This window comes from Hordeum vulgare, chromosome 2H, assembly GCF_904849725.1.
Source record: "Hordeum vulgare subsp. vulgare chromosome 2H, MorexV3_pseudomolecules_assembly, whole genome shotgun sequence".
In the NCBI taxonomy this organism is placed as follows: Eukaryota; Viridiplantae; Streptophyta; class Magnoliopsida; order Poales; family Poaceae; genus Hordeum; species Hordeum vulgare.
Window position 1 is genome coordinate 67,615,929 of NC_058519.1, and position 17,927 is coordinate 67,633,855.

The window sequence follows — 17,927 nt, forward strand, 5'->3', positions numbered from 1 at the left end:
ATATTTCCAACAACAAGCACATGATGAGGCTTCGCCACCAGCCGGTGGGATGGATGGCATGGACGCTTGGGTCTGAGCCCAAGCGCACATTCAAGCATGAGGAGGTGGTCATGATGACGGGGAACACAAAAACATTAAGGTGGGCGTCCACTACTGCTAGATCCTTAGGGTTCCTCATATTTGGGGAAAATTTCGGTGACTGCATCAACTAGGGTTTTGGTTTTGGGAAAACATTAGGGTGCATACATGGAATCTCTGGGTGGCGCATAAAGTTTGGGCCAAACCGTGTGCAATGAGGGGTATCTATTGACTAGTTTCCATAGTAGTGGACCGAGCTTATAGAAATGGTTAGCAACCATCGGGAAAGAATAGTTTTTTAGAATAAAAATAGTTATTTATACCATCTACAATATCCCAGAAATACATAATAAGAACATATTTCGTGATAATTTATTGATATTGATTTGGTACCGTGAATATTGGTATTTCTTTGTACGAAATTATTTGAAGTTCAAAGATTTGACGTACACAAAAATCCATATTCCTTGCAAACCCGAATGGAGCAGTAGATTTGATGCAAAAAGAAAAGAAAGAAACAGGTATACGAGTAGATTTTAGTGCACCGGTGAGAATAGAACACAAACAACTAGCAATCCTTTATACTCTTGGACTCCATTTGCTCGGCCTGGTGAAGCAAATTACAAAAGGATGCCGATAGTATAGTCCTCCTATATGGCCCTGACATTGGCGGCGGACGGACCTTTTGCGCCGGTTTCGATGGTGAATTCCACACGCTGGCCCTCGGCGAGGGTCTTGAAGCCGACGTCGGTGATTGCCGAGAAGTGGACGAAGACGTCCTTGCTGCCGTCCTCGGGGGTGATGAAGCCGAATCCCTTGGACTCGTTGAACCACTTCACCTCACCAGTCAGCGGCATTTTCTCTCAGTATGTGCCTGTAATCTCTTCTCTCTCTGGATCTCGATCTGTTCGTTGTGCTTGGAGGTAGGGGCCTTGGCCGGAGCTGGACCATTATATAGCCGGCCATGAGGCGAGCAAGGCGAGGTGAGGTGGTGGTGCGGCCGGATATATTTTATTGTAGGATATCATGTATGCTTGATTTCATGTAGCTGGAGAAGTGGGTGCGTATCAAGATCAAATCACAGATGCAAGCCCTACCCAGATGCTGTCGCGCCGTTCACGTGCTCGAACGTGCACCATGTGTGCTCTCCGTCCAGGCAATGCCTACCTATTTTATCCCTAAAGCAATTCGCTGAGGTTCTGCAGTGTACGTTTTCTTATATTCCCTAAAAACAAAGGGTGCACCTACGCGTCCGTCGGCCAATCTTTTCAAAAGATCAATTGGGACGCTAGCCACCACATCTAGTATTAAAAAGTGGATGATGGATATTTTATAACATAGGTTAGGTTGCAGATTTTTTTGCAGCACATAACATGTTACGAAAACGTCCGTAGATTTTTTGCAACGGAATTTATTATAGAATATTTTCTGTAACAAGGTTCATATTGTGGAAATATCTATAGATTTTTTCGTAACATCGATTGTGTTGCGGAATGTTTTTTGCAACATCGGTTGTGTAGCAAGATATTTTTTGCAACAAAGTTCTTGTCGCAAAAAAATTCGTAACAAAGATTTTGCTGCAAATACTTTCTGCAACATAGCTGGTGTTGCAAAAACTTGTGTAAGAGCAACTCTAGCAGACACCGCATAATGTCGGTCCGCAAAACGCGTTTGCAGTTCGCACAAAACCCCTTTTGCGGGCCGGCGCGGCCTGACATGGATGCAGACCCCCAAACGGACCCGTATAAAAGTATATTCGCCGAATATGCTTTTATAGGGGTCGGTTTTTGCAGGGTCTGTTCGGACACGGCCGCGTCGCCCTGAAAACAGAAAACGCTCAATTCTCGCATTTGACATAAGTTCTTACAAATAAGTTTAAATTCAAACAAACATAACACAGTTTTACGCGGAAATAAAAGCCAAGTTCGGTACAACAAACATAAAAGAGGGTCTTGCATCATCTTGGTCGATCTTCACTCCGCGCCATTGCCACAATATGGAGCAGAGAAGACCATTCTCCTCTTCAAGATCTCTCTCCTTGCCATCATGCCATGTTTTGGTGAGGTCGTCCATGTCATCGCGGTTCATTGACATGATCTTGTCCTCTTCGGCGAGCAACAAAGATTCTTTGTCAATCAACTTCCACTTCTCGCACTTTTGGAGCAACTCCCAACAATGCTCTAGTTTGAAGAATTTGCCTTTCGAAGCTTCCATGTCTTCGTATCTATGTTGGGAAATCTTGTCCTACACAATGTGAACAAAGTGATGTAATCAATTTTCATGATGCAAATATGATTACACATAACTTAAACAAAGGCAAAACAAACTCACATAGTCGGATTCAACGGTCCCACTTGAAAGTGCATTGCGTACTTGCTCCAAGCAAGCTGCCCAACGGCTGCACATAGGCTTCATATTCTTCCAACGCTCTTCAAGCGACCGAAATGTGCGTGGAGTCCTATTGGGATACTTTGTCATAATGCGGAAGTATTGATTTTCGATCCTTTGCCAATATCTCTTGGCGGTTTGAAATGTACCCGTGCATACATCAAGAGACACCGCACTCCATGCTTGGATCAAAGCTTGATCTTCCAAGATCGTGTAGTTCTTCGAAGACGCATACCTTCCGGCCATTTCGTCGAACACCTCGCTTGCGGGGGGAGCGACACCGTTGAACGGCATCGCCGGAGCATCTCTTTCCGGGATGGAGTGAGTGGTTGAAGGAGGAGCCTGAATCCTCTTCCTCTTGACGCTCGCGGCCTTGGTGACCTTCTCCGCCGCCGGCCGAAATCGCACAACAGCGTTAGCGCCCGTAGCGCGAGCCTTCGCGGCGGGGGCTGTCGGATTTCTGCCCGGCACGACCACGTTGCCCTACCGCTTGCGGGCAGGCGCGGCGCTAGCTTGAGCGACGGCGGGGCCAACATGGCCGGCGACGAGATCTGCCCAAGGGGAAGGAGCGTGCGGGACCTCGACGGTGACGGGGGGCAGCAAGGAGGCGTCCATGGCGGCGAGGGACGGCCGCGGAGGATGCACCGGAGCGTGCGGTGACGAGGCAATGGTGGCGGCGGGTGGGGGGAGCGGGAAAGGCCGCGCGAAAATGTCCCTCCCGCCAAATCTTGCTGCGGATAGAGGCTGAGCTCGGGTTGGGGTGAAGTTTTGCCGCGCCCCGCAAAAATATTTGCGGGCCAGGGCGGGATGCGGGGTCTGATCGGGCAGGTTTTTCCGCCCCGACCCGCACTTTGACGATTATTTTGTGGGTCGGGGCGGAATGCGGGGTCTGCTAGAGTTGCTCTAAGTTGCCATCATCGTTCGAGACGTAGTTTGCAACAGCGTTGTTATTGCAAGATTCGACAAACATATGCACGTGGTAGGCAAAGAAAAGAACGGAGGTGTGTGAGCACGTTTGACGTCGCATGGATCAAGAATGATCGACGGCTATGCATGTGGCGGAACTTCCCGTGCAATCAGACGGTAGATTATTAGCTTTTTCCAAAAAAAACAAATGTTGATTTTCTTGTTTTTGAGTTGTTTTTTGTTCCAGGTTTTTGGTTTTCTCCTTATGCTCTTTTTCCCAATGTATATTGCTTGTTAGTTTTCAAATATACTTTTACAATGCATTGAACAATTCTTAAACACAGTAACCACTTTTTATTTCTGTTTAATTATTTTGACGGCATTTTTTACATGGAACTTTTACAAATATATGGTGAAATGTTTTTAGAAAAGATGGTGACTATTTTTAATACCTGATGAACAATTTTCAAATACACTATGAATATCTTTTAATAAACACTGAACAATTTTTAAGATATGCATTGAATTTTTTAATACACGTTGATTTTTTTAGTATGTGTTGTACACTTGTTCAGTACACAATGAACTTTGAAATTATGTTCACACACTTTATAAAAGCTTGTAACTAACTTATTGTTCACACTTTTACAAATAAGATTTGCTTTTTTCTAAGAAAACCAAGCAAACTGAAAAAAATCCTTCAAAGGTTGGAAACAAAGCACAACGCTCATTTTAGGATAGGAAGCCCCCTCCCTCCGGATACAACACTAGGTCGAAAAGCATCGCGAGACAAATGGGTCATTTGGCCCAAGACTCCCACTAGGTGTAGCCTCAACTATATGACACTACATGCATCATATAGGAGGACTCATGCGTCCATACTTGTACGCATGCACGACATACGAATAATGCCTCTGCTCTTTCTTTGATACGATAAATATATGCATAACGGGGTAGATCATCGGTGAACGTTATGAATGAATTAAAACCATCCACCCATCTCACATTTAACGTACCACATAAATCCTTGTGGATTATTTTGAAAACTCATGTGCTTCAGTTTGCACCTTTCTTAACGTTCTAGGAATAGTTTTATATTGATACAATCGATACAATGATCGACATCCGCATATGAGAAATCAAGAGATCAAGGATTTGATCTTTGATGGGACGCTCAATCCCCCCCCTCGAAGTATGCCCAAATCGGTAGTGCCATAATTTAGAAGAACGGTCATATTTGAGGTAGAACCCACATTATTTACGAAATAACAAAGAAAAAATACATAAAGTTTGTCTTGTCTGAAGGCAAGACTGAAATTATTATTGTCATACATAATTATATAACACTTATTCCCAAAGTGACAATCATTTCCATCATCATCTAAACTTGAAACATAAACTAAGTTATGTTCCCTCGGGGTTACACAAAGGACATTACATAATTAAAGCTTAAAGCCGGTATCGAGTATAAGAGTGAAGTCCCCAAGCGACTTGGCATCACCTTCAACGCCATTAACAACTCTAATGGTTATTTCCCCTCTCTTTAGGGTCCTCCTCGCATCGAATCCCTGCCACCAATTTGCAATATGAATTGTTGCACCCGAATCAGTCCTCCAAGTATTTGTGGCATAATTAACATAAAGGGGTTCTTCAATAAAGTAGTAACGCTAGTACCTTTCTTGTTCAGTCATCTCAAAATGCCAATGCATATTGTTGACTTATGTCCACCTTTTCCACAAAAGTGTCATCCATCGGGCTCTTTCTCTTCTTCATTGGGAGCCTTTTCACGCATCCTTTGATGAGAATATTTTGAATATTGGCCTTAAGCTTCAAAATGATTAAGCTTGGCTTCTTATATTCATTCTCAATTTTTTGACATCTCTTCTTTTTTGAATGCTTGAATTGATTGATATGCTAAATTTTGTCAACCTTTAGCATTTCATCAATGCCCCAATTTAATCTGTTACATTATAGTTGTTCATGAAAATTCTTGAGGAAAAGATGACATAATGAAATGGATGAGAAAACCTTCAAAACTTTCCATCTCCATTATCTTAGGTTTGGCAACCATGTTGCACTTCTTCATAATATGCTCTCAAAGACTTCCACTGGGATCATATTTCCCATCAATAAGCCTCCTGACAAGAACTGTTGCATAAATTTTACAAGACCCTTTAAATTGATCCATACTTTTCACAAGACAACCCTTAGCAGTTTGGCAATCTGGAAGGGCCCCCCTCATACTTGTGACTTGAGTCATCCCACTTAGCATTTTCAACATTATAGTCCCTTTTGAGGGCATCATAATTTTGATCTCCCTCTTTAGGTGCTTCAGGAGGATCATTAAGGAGAGCGTAGTCAACATTAAATAAGGCCACAGTAATCTCAAGCTTCTACTTCCATGTAGCATAGTTGCTACCATTAAATTTTTCTATGCCATTAATCATTCCTGCAATATGAGAGACATTAGGCGCTTCAAAAGAAATCAAAATGTTTTTTGTACCAACTACCGTAGGGTAAACACCCCACAGCCTTTTCTTTATTTCAACTCACAAGAGGTTTATGTACAATATAGGACAAGAATATACAAGGGGGTGTGGGTATACAAACCTCAGGGAGGTAAAAAGGAGATCCACTTGAGGAGATCATCTTTAAATCTATCATTAATTCTATAAGATAAAAGAGAAATGTCATGAACGAAGTTGGACTTCCATCTGTTAAATCTTGGACGCTCATTGTTGAAGACCATTGCATTTCTGGTGATACAAATATTCCAGCATGAAGTAAAAAACCACTTCAGAGAAAAATGGATGACGGAATTCTCTTTTGGCTCTCAAAGTAATGTCCCACATGGAGGTTCCATGCCATGAATTTTGAAGATAGTTCCAAACCCTGGTGCTGAACATGCAGGTAAGGAAAAGATGATCCCTGTCCTCTTTGATCCTTGCATGACACAGAACACACAAATTGGAGTCTAAAACATTCCAATGTCGTCTCTCAAGCATGTCTTGAGTGTTCAGCCTGTCCATAATGAGCATTCAGGAAAACATCTTAATTTTCATGGTGCAAAAACTCTTCCAAACCCAACTGAGAAGAGGGTTGGAATAATTGGTTGATGGACATGCATGTAATACTTTTTGGCAGAATAACCCTTACTGTCCCCACTCCAAAGCCAGACATCCTTGCTTGACTGCTCCCTGTGCAGGTTCTGAAGAAGGCTCTGAACTGTTTGCACTTCCTCAAAGGCTTTGTCAGAAAGTGGTAGATGGAACAGACTTGTTATGGTGCTTGTCTCAAAAGCTTTGAAAACCTCCTCAGCAGTGCAGAAGTTGTCAATAGCAAAAGAGAACATTCTTTGGAACCTATGAGCCAGGGGAAAAGTTGAGTCACCCAGTGCCCAAGAATCAGACCAGAAGAGGAAGGTATTCCCTCTATTTGGTTGAATGTAAGTGACAACTCTAAAAGTGTCCATCCTCTTGCAGATATCCTTCCACCGGAAAGATCCACGTAGTGTTGTGTCCTGTGGTAGTGTGTTATGGTAGTATGTGTTCCATATTAAGTCCACCCGTGGCACTTCTGCTCTGTTAAAAAACGTATCAGCATGTTTAAGCAGAAGAGCATCATTTTGGACTCGCACATTCATAATACTCAAGCCTCCTTTCATCTTGGGTCTGCATACCAACTCCCAAGCAGCAAGAGCAGGTGCATGATCTTGACCATTTCTTCTCCAAAGGCATTGCCTTTGTATCCTTTCCAATTGCTTGAGAATTCCTGGAGGTATGTCCAAACTACAGAGGAAGAAGATGGGTATTGAAGATAGTGCAGAGTTGAGATATTGCAGTCTACCACCTCGAGCCAAGAAGGAAGAGCTAGCAGAAAGTCTTCTTTCCATGTTATCCACCAGAGGCATTAGATCTATAATTCTTGGCTTGGTTGTCCCAACAGGAAAACCCAGATATGTGAAAGGTAAGGAACCAACCTTACACCCAATGGAATCAGCCAGCCTTTGTAGATCCACCTGATCAATGTTGATTGGCAATAGGGCAGATTTATGGAAGTTTACTTGAAGGCCAGAAGACTGAGAGTACAGTAGAAGCATTTTTTGAACTCAAGTAATTGGTACTCCACAGCAGGTAAGATGATAAGAGTGTCATCTGCATATTGCATAATTGAGAAGTCCTTATCATGACAAGGGATGGGTAGCCTAATGTTTCCACTCCTCAACAATTGATTACCAAGGTTTGAAGGAAATCTACAGCAATAGCAAAGAGGAGAGGGGACATAGGGTCTCCCTGCCTGACACCCTTCTTGCACATAAATTTTATGCCAGACACCCCATTTAGAAATACAGAGGAAGATCATGAGGAGAGCAGCTGCTGTACCCATAAGATCCGTTTCTCAATGAACCCTTTGTGTCTCGGAACCTGAAAGATAAATTCATGTTCAATAGAGTCAAAAGCTTTCTCAAAATCAAGCTTGAGAATGACAATAGGTATCTTTGAGTGATGGCACTGGTGTAGGTACTCCAAGGTCCAACCTACACAATCTTGAATAGTCCTGGATTTGATGAAACCATATTGATTCTTGTGAATGCATTTCATGATTTGTAACTGCAACCTATTGGCAACCATTTTGGACAAGAATTTCAGACCCATCCCAGTGAGAGAAATTGGTCTAAAATCTCCAACTTGCTCACGGGATCTCTTTTTGGGAACCAGGGTTATGTAAGAAGAATTCATATTCTCAAGCTTTGCAGTCCGTGCATGGAATTCATTTGCAATCTTATAAAAATCCTCACAGATGATATGCCAACATTTTTTGAAGAATAAACCATTGAACCGATCTGGTCCTGGAGCTTTATGAGTGGGAATTTCTTTCACAATTTTGTCCATCTCCTCCTTGGAGAAAGGGAGGGTAAGAACATCTAACCCTTCTACCCTACGAAGTAGAGACTGAAGGTCAAAAGCCAGGTTTATTCCTTGTGAGGAACCTATCCTGCCCTTAAAGGCTGACCAAAAGCAACCAGCAATTTGTTCATGGTCAGTGATGACAGTTCCATCATCAAGCTTTAGAGATGTAATGGAGTTCCTTCTATATCTTTCGGTAGCCATGGCATGAAAAAAAACTTGTGTTTTCTTCTCCAACTTTGATAAATCTGACAGTGGCTCTCTTTTTCCAGTAAAGGAACTGCAAGTGGAGGAGGTGCTCTAAGTGCAGCTTTACAATACCCTAAAATTGGATTCAGGTCTGAACGGGGGTCTCGGTTCCTCAAGATTATCCAGAAGTAAGATCACTTGATTGCATTTACCTATAAGTGCTTTGATCTTAGAAATACTGGTCTGCGATCCTTTTAGTGCCCGTATCAGAGTTTTAAACTTATCCATCATAATGGTAGTGATATTACCTTTTCGAGAGGGCACCTTCCAAGATTTCTCCACACAGTCAAGAAAACTAGCCATTTCCACCCAATAATTTTCAAAACGAAAAAGCTTACACTTGGGAATGGTTGTGTTAATGCACACTACACATGGAACATGATCTCATGCAGTTTTAGCCAAAGGCAGCACGTGTGTAAGGGGGTAGTAAGATATCCAATTGGCAGACGTGAAAAACGAGTCTAACTGCTCCACGAGTGGAGTATCCTGCATGTTTGACCAGGTGTATGACCTACCCTTGAGGGGTAATTCAAGAGGATCAAGGTGACCAATAATCTCATTGAAGATGAAAATATCATTGACATCAGCACCAGGAAGATTTCTATTGGATGGAGAGCGAATAAAATTGAAATATCCTAGTAGAAGCGAGTTTTCATTGACAGGTATATTTAGGTTATAAAGCCAGCTGACGAATTGGTCTCTCGCCTCACCGTGGCAGGGTCCATAAACATTTACCAAAGTCCATGTTTCACTATTGTGGTTGGACGTGAAACACAAAATTATTCCAAAACTTTGGGAGTCAATCAGGGTACCACTTAAGATCAAAGAGTTCCAGAGAGTGATCAGGCCACCAGAGGCTCCACGCAATGGACTATATGCAAAGCGATCAAATTTTTTGGGGCAAAAATTCCTAATACTTTGATGATCCATATGCTGCATTTTAGTTTCCTGGAGACAAACCACCGAAGCCAGGCTGTCATCAATTTTTTTTGCACCGCTCTTTGACGCACATCTGAATTTAACCCACGTACATTCCAGCAAAGAACCCGCCAGCTTCTCTTGGATCGAATATCCATGGGAACAAAGTTTAAAAGGAGAGGTGTAGTTACATAATAACTGACACAAACAGAGTTCAAAAGGTTGTAGCACAGGACAACCAGCAGCAAAATATTGAGAACACCGTATGAAGCCCCAATACATAAGTGATCTTCTAACCATCCTTGGGTGCGGGCTTGGAGGCAGCAGGATCTTCCAGAAGAAGATCCATCGTCAGCTTCTCAGGTGCTATGCCAAGACTCTGGCCGACAGCTTGGATGACACAAACAGGCATTGCTGGTGGGATGGATTCCTCCTGTGGTGGTGGCGTCGCCTCTTCGTTGTCAGCAGGCACCTCCAGGGGCTTAGCACGAGGCTTTTGCTTCTTTGGCATTGGCATTGGCAGTTCCTGTAGAACAGGTTTAAAGCCATCTCGTTTCACTGATCCTCTGGTGCACCTCCGAATAGCCGAGTCAACAAGAGGAGTGGACTTTTTGCGTTGCATCTTCTTCTTGGCACCTGGGGATGAGAAAGAGAAAACACTTGATGTGGATGCCAAGCTGTTATCATCAGCGTGAAGGACTCCAGCCATCGGAGTGCGAGGAGCAGTGGTGCAGTCAGTATAAACAATGGTAGACTCCCCATTGGCTTCATCAAAAGCAATGGACCAGGAGTGCTTAGAGAGTATAACAGGTGCAACGGCAACCATTGGAAGATTGCGTGGAATGTGATGTGCTCTGAAGACCCCCATCAGATATTCAAAAGATGTTGTCCAAGTCATAACAGGAGGGAGTGGTGGACCATAAACCATCCGGACCGATTCGATCATCAAATTGACTGGCTGAATGATGGGTTGCTGGTAGGGAACAATTACCAGAGGATTAAACTGAAGTTGATCATCATGAGATTCATCATCGGCATAAGCATTGTCCGGCTGAGGGTCCACATGTTCTACCTCTTGCACTGAATCTGAAGAAGCGGGTTGATCAATAACCATGGATTCTTGATCTTGATCACGCAGATCTGGCTGAGCTACCGGCACCTCAGCAAGTCAACCCCAACCATCGTCTTCATGCTGATGCAGAGGTTCCTGCGGCTGCTCTTGCATTGGTGGTGGGGGAACATCATTCCAACCCAGAGCAGGGTAGGGTGGCAGGGCAAACATCAGGTTATCCTGCTCAAGTTGGGCCAGCATTGGGTGGGGGTTGCCATTGAGGGCCATGGGATCTTCATCTTGGGGCATCTGCTCAGCAAAATTCGCCCCTAAGATATAGAGTGGTGCGGACCAAGAAACCCTTGCTCCTCCCCAAGCAACATATTCAGAAAATGTAACACTACGAGGAACCAGAGTATCGTCTGGGAAGGAAGCAAAGACAATGGAGCGCACAAGATACGGGTCGTCACTGACCCAATGAAGGAATTCACCGAAGGTGTTTACCGCCGCACGAAGATCCTCCGTATTGCGTAACTCTAGCGGTACCCCCAAAAACATCAGACAACCCTGATGAAACCCTCTAGCACCCCGAAAACCCTTGCCTTCATTGTGCATCATAAATCTCACAAAGGAGTCATTCTCTAAGTCTTGGGGAACCATTTGAATAGCAGCAAACCTTACCCCAACATCCCTAAATTCAAAAAGGCCTACCCCCGCAATCCAAGGTTGGCCAGAACGGACATGAAAACCCCTGTTTGTTAAAAGTTGAATGACCGCCTGTCGTACCTGGCCTATCTGGTTGGCCCGTGGCGCAGGCATGACCTCAGCCACCAGGAACTACTCATGTCGTCGCGCAATGGGAGCCGCCGGAGTGACAAAGGACTGTGGCAGGTGATGCGGACTGTCGTCGATGATGTGGTGACCCGTAGGAGTGTATCGCTCGGGGTCAAGCTCGAAGCTGGCCATCACTGGGAGGGAAACTAGGGAGGTGGTGTCAATGGAGGCGGCTCAGATGGAGTCCGGCGAGAGGTTTAATGCGATGCGACGGGAGAGAGTGGCTCTGCAGGTTGCGCGGTATCCCCATGACCGGTAGAGGTTCCCGAAAAATCTGAAACATGGGTGGGACTCTTCCGTTTCCATGTAAGAAAATTTTCTAACGCAAAAGAAGCACAACTAGATTTGGTGTAGCCCACACGGCAGCACGAAGAGCAAATCTCAGTAGATGTGTAGTTGGAAGCCATATGCCCTTGATTTAAACAATTTGAGAAGGAAAAATCTGAGTGACCATATCATTTACCATGTCCTCAAAGAGCTCATGGGCCTCTTGGGAAGAAGGTATTTGAGTGCCAGGCCCAATTGGTGAAGATCCTCCCCTAGCCGGCCCACTAGTCTCGTTTTGATCAATCCGCGGAGAGCAAGGCTCATGGGCTAAACTTGCATGTGGCACCGATTTGAAAATTCCGGAAAATTCGTCAGTAGTTGAGGGAGTAACAGAATCTTTGCCAAGTGCGGAGGAAATCCCATGATTATCGCGTTGGTGATCCTCAATCCGGGAGGTTTCGCAAGGCAACGATGGCTGAGAAACCGTCCCAAAAGTGATGCGTGGCGATGCCGTCGTCCATCGAAGTTCAGCCGGTGCAGGTGCACTGATGACCACGCGTTCGTGCTGAGACAGACAGTAACCCACACTACGAAGCGTAACAAGCTCATCTTGGGTAACATGACACCTATATCCTTTGCAAACATCATATTGCTGAAGAGACGGAAAAGAAAGCTTTTTGCGTATTGATCCAGATTTTAATGAAGACTTTTGTGGTCTGGAATGCATTGCCATCAGACCTAAAGCCGCTCGTCGCTTGGATGGGCTTACCAGAATCCACTCAGCATCACACTGCTTCCTCCATAGAGTAAATTCAGGTCTCCAATTTGGTCCACCATTACCCTAGAGATGGAAGAAACATTTGAAACTAGTGCATTTATAAGAATGCAAATCAAGAAACCCTGAATGAGAAACTGTATTTTTAATGTGCTGAACCACGAGATCAATGGCCGAACCCCAATTGCTGACTCAAGGGCGGCTGCAACAGAATCACCAGTTAAAGGAAAGCATGAAGACTAAATGAGACCACCATGATGAAGGAGCATCGGTGATCCATCGAGTGCACAGAAAGACCAGAGTGTCGAAACACATCATCCGCAAAAGCCGCACCAGGGGAGAAATCTAGATCCAGGGTGGAGCCACCAGAGGGTTCCATGGAGAAAAGCATGATGAGGATCATGGGTAATCACCTGAGTTGATAATCGGAGGGAGAGATGTGCGCACCGGCTAGATATCCATATCGCCATGGAGTCGCCGGTGGAGGTGGTGGGAGGTGGTAGTCGCCATGGCATATTTATTAAGCATCATTACCACAATCTTCTTATATTAATCAAATTCATATCAACTTTGGCTAGAAATGGAAATGTGTAAGTGCATCTAGTGCCCCGGCCCTTAGTGATTTTGGTGGTTTGAAGATTTATAGGTTAACTCACTAATATGTTTGTGAGTGTACACATGCTCTATAAGTCGTAGAGGAGTTTGAGTTATTCGATGAATACCGGCCCCTAAAAATGTATGTCTTCGGGTGAAGACTTTGGTCATTCCTTGAAGACTTTGATCACGAAGAAATTGCGAAGAAAATGATATTCCTCATGAATATATTGAAGATGAGGAATTCGGTGTGTCCTCAAGAAAACACTCTGAAGACTTTGAAGCATTAAGTTTTACTCTTTCTGTTTCATTCTCTTTATTCTTAAGTCATAGGAACATCGTACTATTAAAGAGGGTCGAGATAAAACTACGGAATGATTTTCCTCATGATGCTAAACCCAAGCCTAAATCCACCAAAACCTCAAAGTGAGGAATATGAGAGACATGCGGACTTTCACAGTTGAAAGTTCCGACCGTTGTCGCGCCATGCGCCACCTCATTGATCTTATCCACCCAATGGTCATATTATTAAAGGGCATTTATGTCAAATCATATCTGGATGCTCCCAGGCTACAAATAGCCGCCCCCACAACGACTTGTTGGTTGGCTGCTCCGAGAGAAACTGACACTTGTCATTTAGAGCAACCCAAATTCCTCAGAGTCTTCGAGAGAAAATCATCAAGTGAGGAAATACCCCAAACACCAAACCCAAACCAAAAACCCAAGTGATTGTGCATCATTGAATAAGTTGTTCCTATGTGGAACCGACGCTTGTTACCTTTGAGGACTGTGTATCCTCCACATGGTTAGGCGTCATGGTCTAGAGCATCCAGCAGTCAATTGTGGATCGTCGGGAGACCGGGTTTGTGAGAGTTTGGAATTCTGCCCTGAAGACTTACCACGGGTGTTGGGCAAGGATTGTGTGTCCTTATCTCAAGGAGAATACGGTAGGGACTGTGTGTCCCAGGATTGTGTGTCCTTTGGTTTAAATACCAAGCCGCTCTGAACCAGACGTACAACTGTCACAAAAGTTGGAACTGGGTCATCAACAACTGTCTTCATCAAGCTACGGGTTCTATTTCTTCAACCTTCTCATTTCCTAAATTGTATGTTGAAGAATTTCATCTTTACTGTTTGAAGAATTTGTCTGAAGACTTTCTATGAATTTCCTCAACCTCAAACTCTTCAGTTGATTTAATCTTCACCTGCTTACTCTGTACTTGCGAACTGTGCAAGCCGAATATCTGAAATCTCATCGAGTACTTTGCTATAGACGTTTTTGCACACCTGATCTTGTACTATTTCTGCTGCACTCAGTTCATGGTTGATGACTAGGAATTTCCTCAGTGACGAAATTATGAAAATCTCCTATTCACCCCCTCTAGTCGATATGACGCACTTTCAATTAGTATCAGAGCTAGGTACTCCCTTGTTCTGTGTAATTTTGGTTTAACCGCCTGGAGTTTTAGTTATGTCGACCGCAGGTATGATCAAGGTTACCGCAGGATGTCCTACCTTCAAAGGAAAGGACTTCCCCTACTGGAAGACCAAGATGCAAATGCATCTTCAAGCTATTGACAATGATCTCTGGTATTTTGTGGAAAATGGTGTTCGCTCCATCACTGTTACTATCTCTACCGCTGATGTGAAGAAGTTGAAGCAACTTGACTCGCAAGCAAAGAATATCATCTCTGGCCATCTGAGAAAAGGTCGGTATGGCAGAGTGAGTGCTTTGCGCACAACTAAGCTTATCTGGGATAGGCTATCCAAGGTCAATGAGGGAGTCTCAACACAGCGTGACTCTTGTGTCGATGTTGTTCGCAATCTCTTCAATCGCTTCAAGAGGCTTGACAATGAAAGCTGCCAAGATACCTTTGATTGCCTCACTGACATCCCAAACAAACTGCAAGCACTGGGAGCTAGTGACATCACTGACCATGAAGTTGTGAAGAAACAGCTACTATCTCTCTATCCATCATTTGACACACTGGTTTTGATGATTCAAGAACGAAGAGACTACAAGATGCTTGATCCTGCTGATGTACTTGAGAGATTCAATACTCATGAATTCCAACAAGAAGAAAAGAGAGATCTGTATGGACCAAGCTACTCAAGACCTCGTGCGCTGAAGGCTAAGGCTATTTCCTCATCTGAAGAAGAAGACTTGGATTGCAGTCTTGGTGACCCTGAAGAACTTGGACAAGAACTTGCAATGCTCGTTAGGAAATTCTAGAAGTTCACTAAACATGGCCAGTTCGGAAAATCTTCAAGAAAAGATATGAGGAAATCAGAATCTTCATCTCAGGATTACAAGTAAAGACCAGCCACAAATGCAAGAAATCTGGTCACTACATTGCTGATTGTCCTTGCTGGGTGAAAGAATCAAGGAAGATGAAATACAAGGATAAAAGTTCTGATGACTCGAAGAAAAACAAGAAATCTTCAAAATCCTCATCTTCAAGGTCCTGATCGCACAAGAAGACCAGTTTCAGAAAGGCTCGGGCACTCATTGGTAAGGAAATGGATTCTGAAGAAGAATTTGAGGAATGTGATGAAGAGGAAGGTTCTCAAGTGGAGTCAGAGTCTGGTGTGGCAAGTCTTGCACTGGCTACCACATTCGTCAGCAAGTCAATCTTCAACCTTGAAGAAAATGGCAACGTTATCTACACTAATGAATATGTTGATGACTTCGCTCCAACCTATCGCTTCATGGCAAAAGGTTCAAAGGTACCAAACCATACTTCCTCCTCTGATTCTAGTGACTCTAAACCTGATGATTATCAAAAACCCAGTTACTATGAACTTGCCAACGTTGCCACTAAGCAACAAAGTGCCATTGAAAAGCTTCAGAAACTGCTAGACTGAAGTGATGATCTGCTGAACAATGTAATGAATCATACTCAAGTCCTCATTAAAGATGTAAAAAGTCTTCAGTCTAGATTTGATAGTCTTCAAGATCGTTATGGCACACTCTTGGTTGATCATGAGAAACTTTCCTATGAATTTCTTCAAAGGAAGATTGATCCTGAGATCTTAAGAGTGTCTCATAATGATCTTCGAATGGAAAATGATTCATTGCTCGCTCAACACATCAGTACCGCTCATTTTGAATGCATTCCACCATATCTGAAATGCATCGAGCATGAAACTGCTAATTCTTCACCAGAATCATCAAATGCTTCTATCGCTACAAATTCTTCAATTGTTCTTGTGGTATCAAATTCTTCACTTGAGGAAACCACAAATGCTACTGATGAAAATGTAGGGTTGAAGTAATTGTATGTGACAGGCATATGCAAAAGTCTCAAAGGGCATCAAACCCTTTGCATTGTGCTCAAAAAGTAGATTCTAAACAGGAACCCGAGGAAAGAAGGCATTGCCTTCGAGAGGAAACTGAATGCCGATGGATCATACTGGAAACCTGAGAAGTACGTCAAAACCTCATGGGTTGCTGCTAAAGGCCCTCCCGTTGATCCATCCACTCTAACAGCTTTGCTTGTGAAATGTCCTCTTCCTTTGATGAGTCATTTGACTCCAACTATAAACTGTTCAAAAATCAATCTAATGAAGTGTTTGCTTATTATGTTGGAACTAAGTGCAGGAATGGACCACCCCTAAGGAAAATGTGGGTCCCCAAAAGTTGCTTGGAAAACCTTCAGGTGAATGTCCTCATGACACCACGAGTGAAGAACCAGAACCCCAGATCAAATTCCTCAGGTGGACCAAAGTCTTCACGAGGATCAAATTCCTCAAGTGGTCAATATTATGCTCGTACTCGCACTAATGCTTCTGATATGCAGGGAAACTGCAAGGGACATGAATATGAGTGTTATTCCTCAAATCATTATGTTCATAAGTCCTCAAAGAATTTCTTTGCCTATTAATTTGAGTACTCTAACCCCACCTACTGTGAAAAGAAGTGCATTAGCTTCAATGCCTCCATTCTCATATGGTGCTCGCAGGATGATGAACTCTTTGCCACCCCTTCACATGTGGGTGGGGAAGAAATCGAACTAATCTCTTTTGTAGGTCAGCTCTCCAGATGAAAGTCATCATGTGAAGAATTTGCTGGAGACCTAAGTAAATGATAACATTACACTCATCCTCAAATTTACTGTTTATGATGAAAATTTTATCTGATAAAACAGATATCATATTCTTCAAGTCTGAAGCATATGAGATGGTAAGTTGTACTAATTCATCTACATGATGACAAACCAAAGAATACATAATGGGTTCTTGAAAGTGGTTGCACAAATCACATGACTGGTGATAAAAGCTTGTTGATGAATATGCCACTAACTCCATCACCACTGAAGAAAATCACTTACGCTGATAAAGGTAAAAGCAAGGTATTGGGACTTGGTAAAGTGGCTATCTCTAAGGACCGACACATGGACAAAGTCAAGCTTGTCAAATCCCTTGGGTTTAACCTCATGTCACTCTCAATGCTTTGTGATCTTGATATGATTGTCATCTTTGGAAAATATAAATGTGTAGTCATCATGGAATCTGACAAATCCAAAGTCTCCGAAGGCTTTAGGAGAGGAGATTTGTATATTGTTGATTTTTCCACAGGTCCTCAACCAGCCACATGCTCACTAGCAAAAACCTCAGAAGGCTGGCTATGGCATCGACGACTTGGTCATGCAGGCATGAGGAATTTGCACACTCTCGCGAAGAAGAAGCATGTCATTGGCATCGAATCTGTCAAATTCCTCAAGGACCATCTCGGTGTTTGTGAGTCTGGAAAAATAACGAGATCCAAACACCCCTCAAAGACTATCATGACTACTACTCGTTCGTTTGAATTGCATCACATGGATCTGTTTGGACCTACTCATTATGCCACCCTAACAAATGCACCATCTTTATATGGCTTTGTCATCGTTGATGACTGTTCTCGCTATACTTGGGTACACATCATTCTGTATAAATTTGAAGTGCAGGAAGTCTTCAA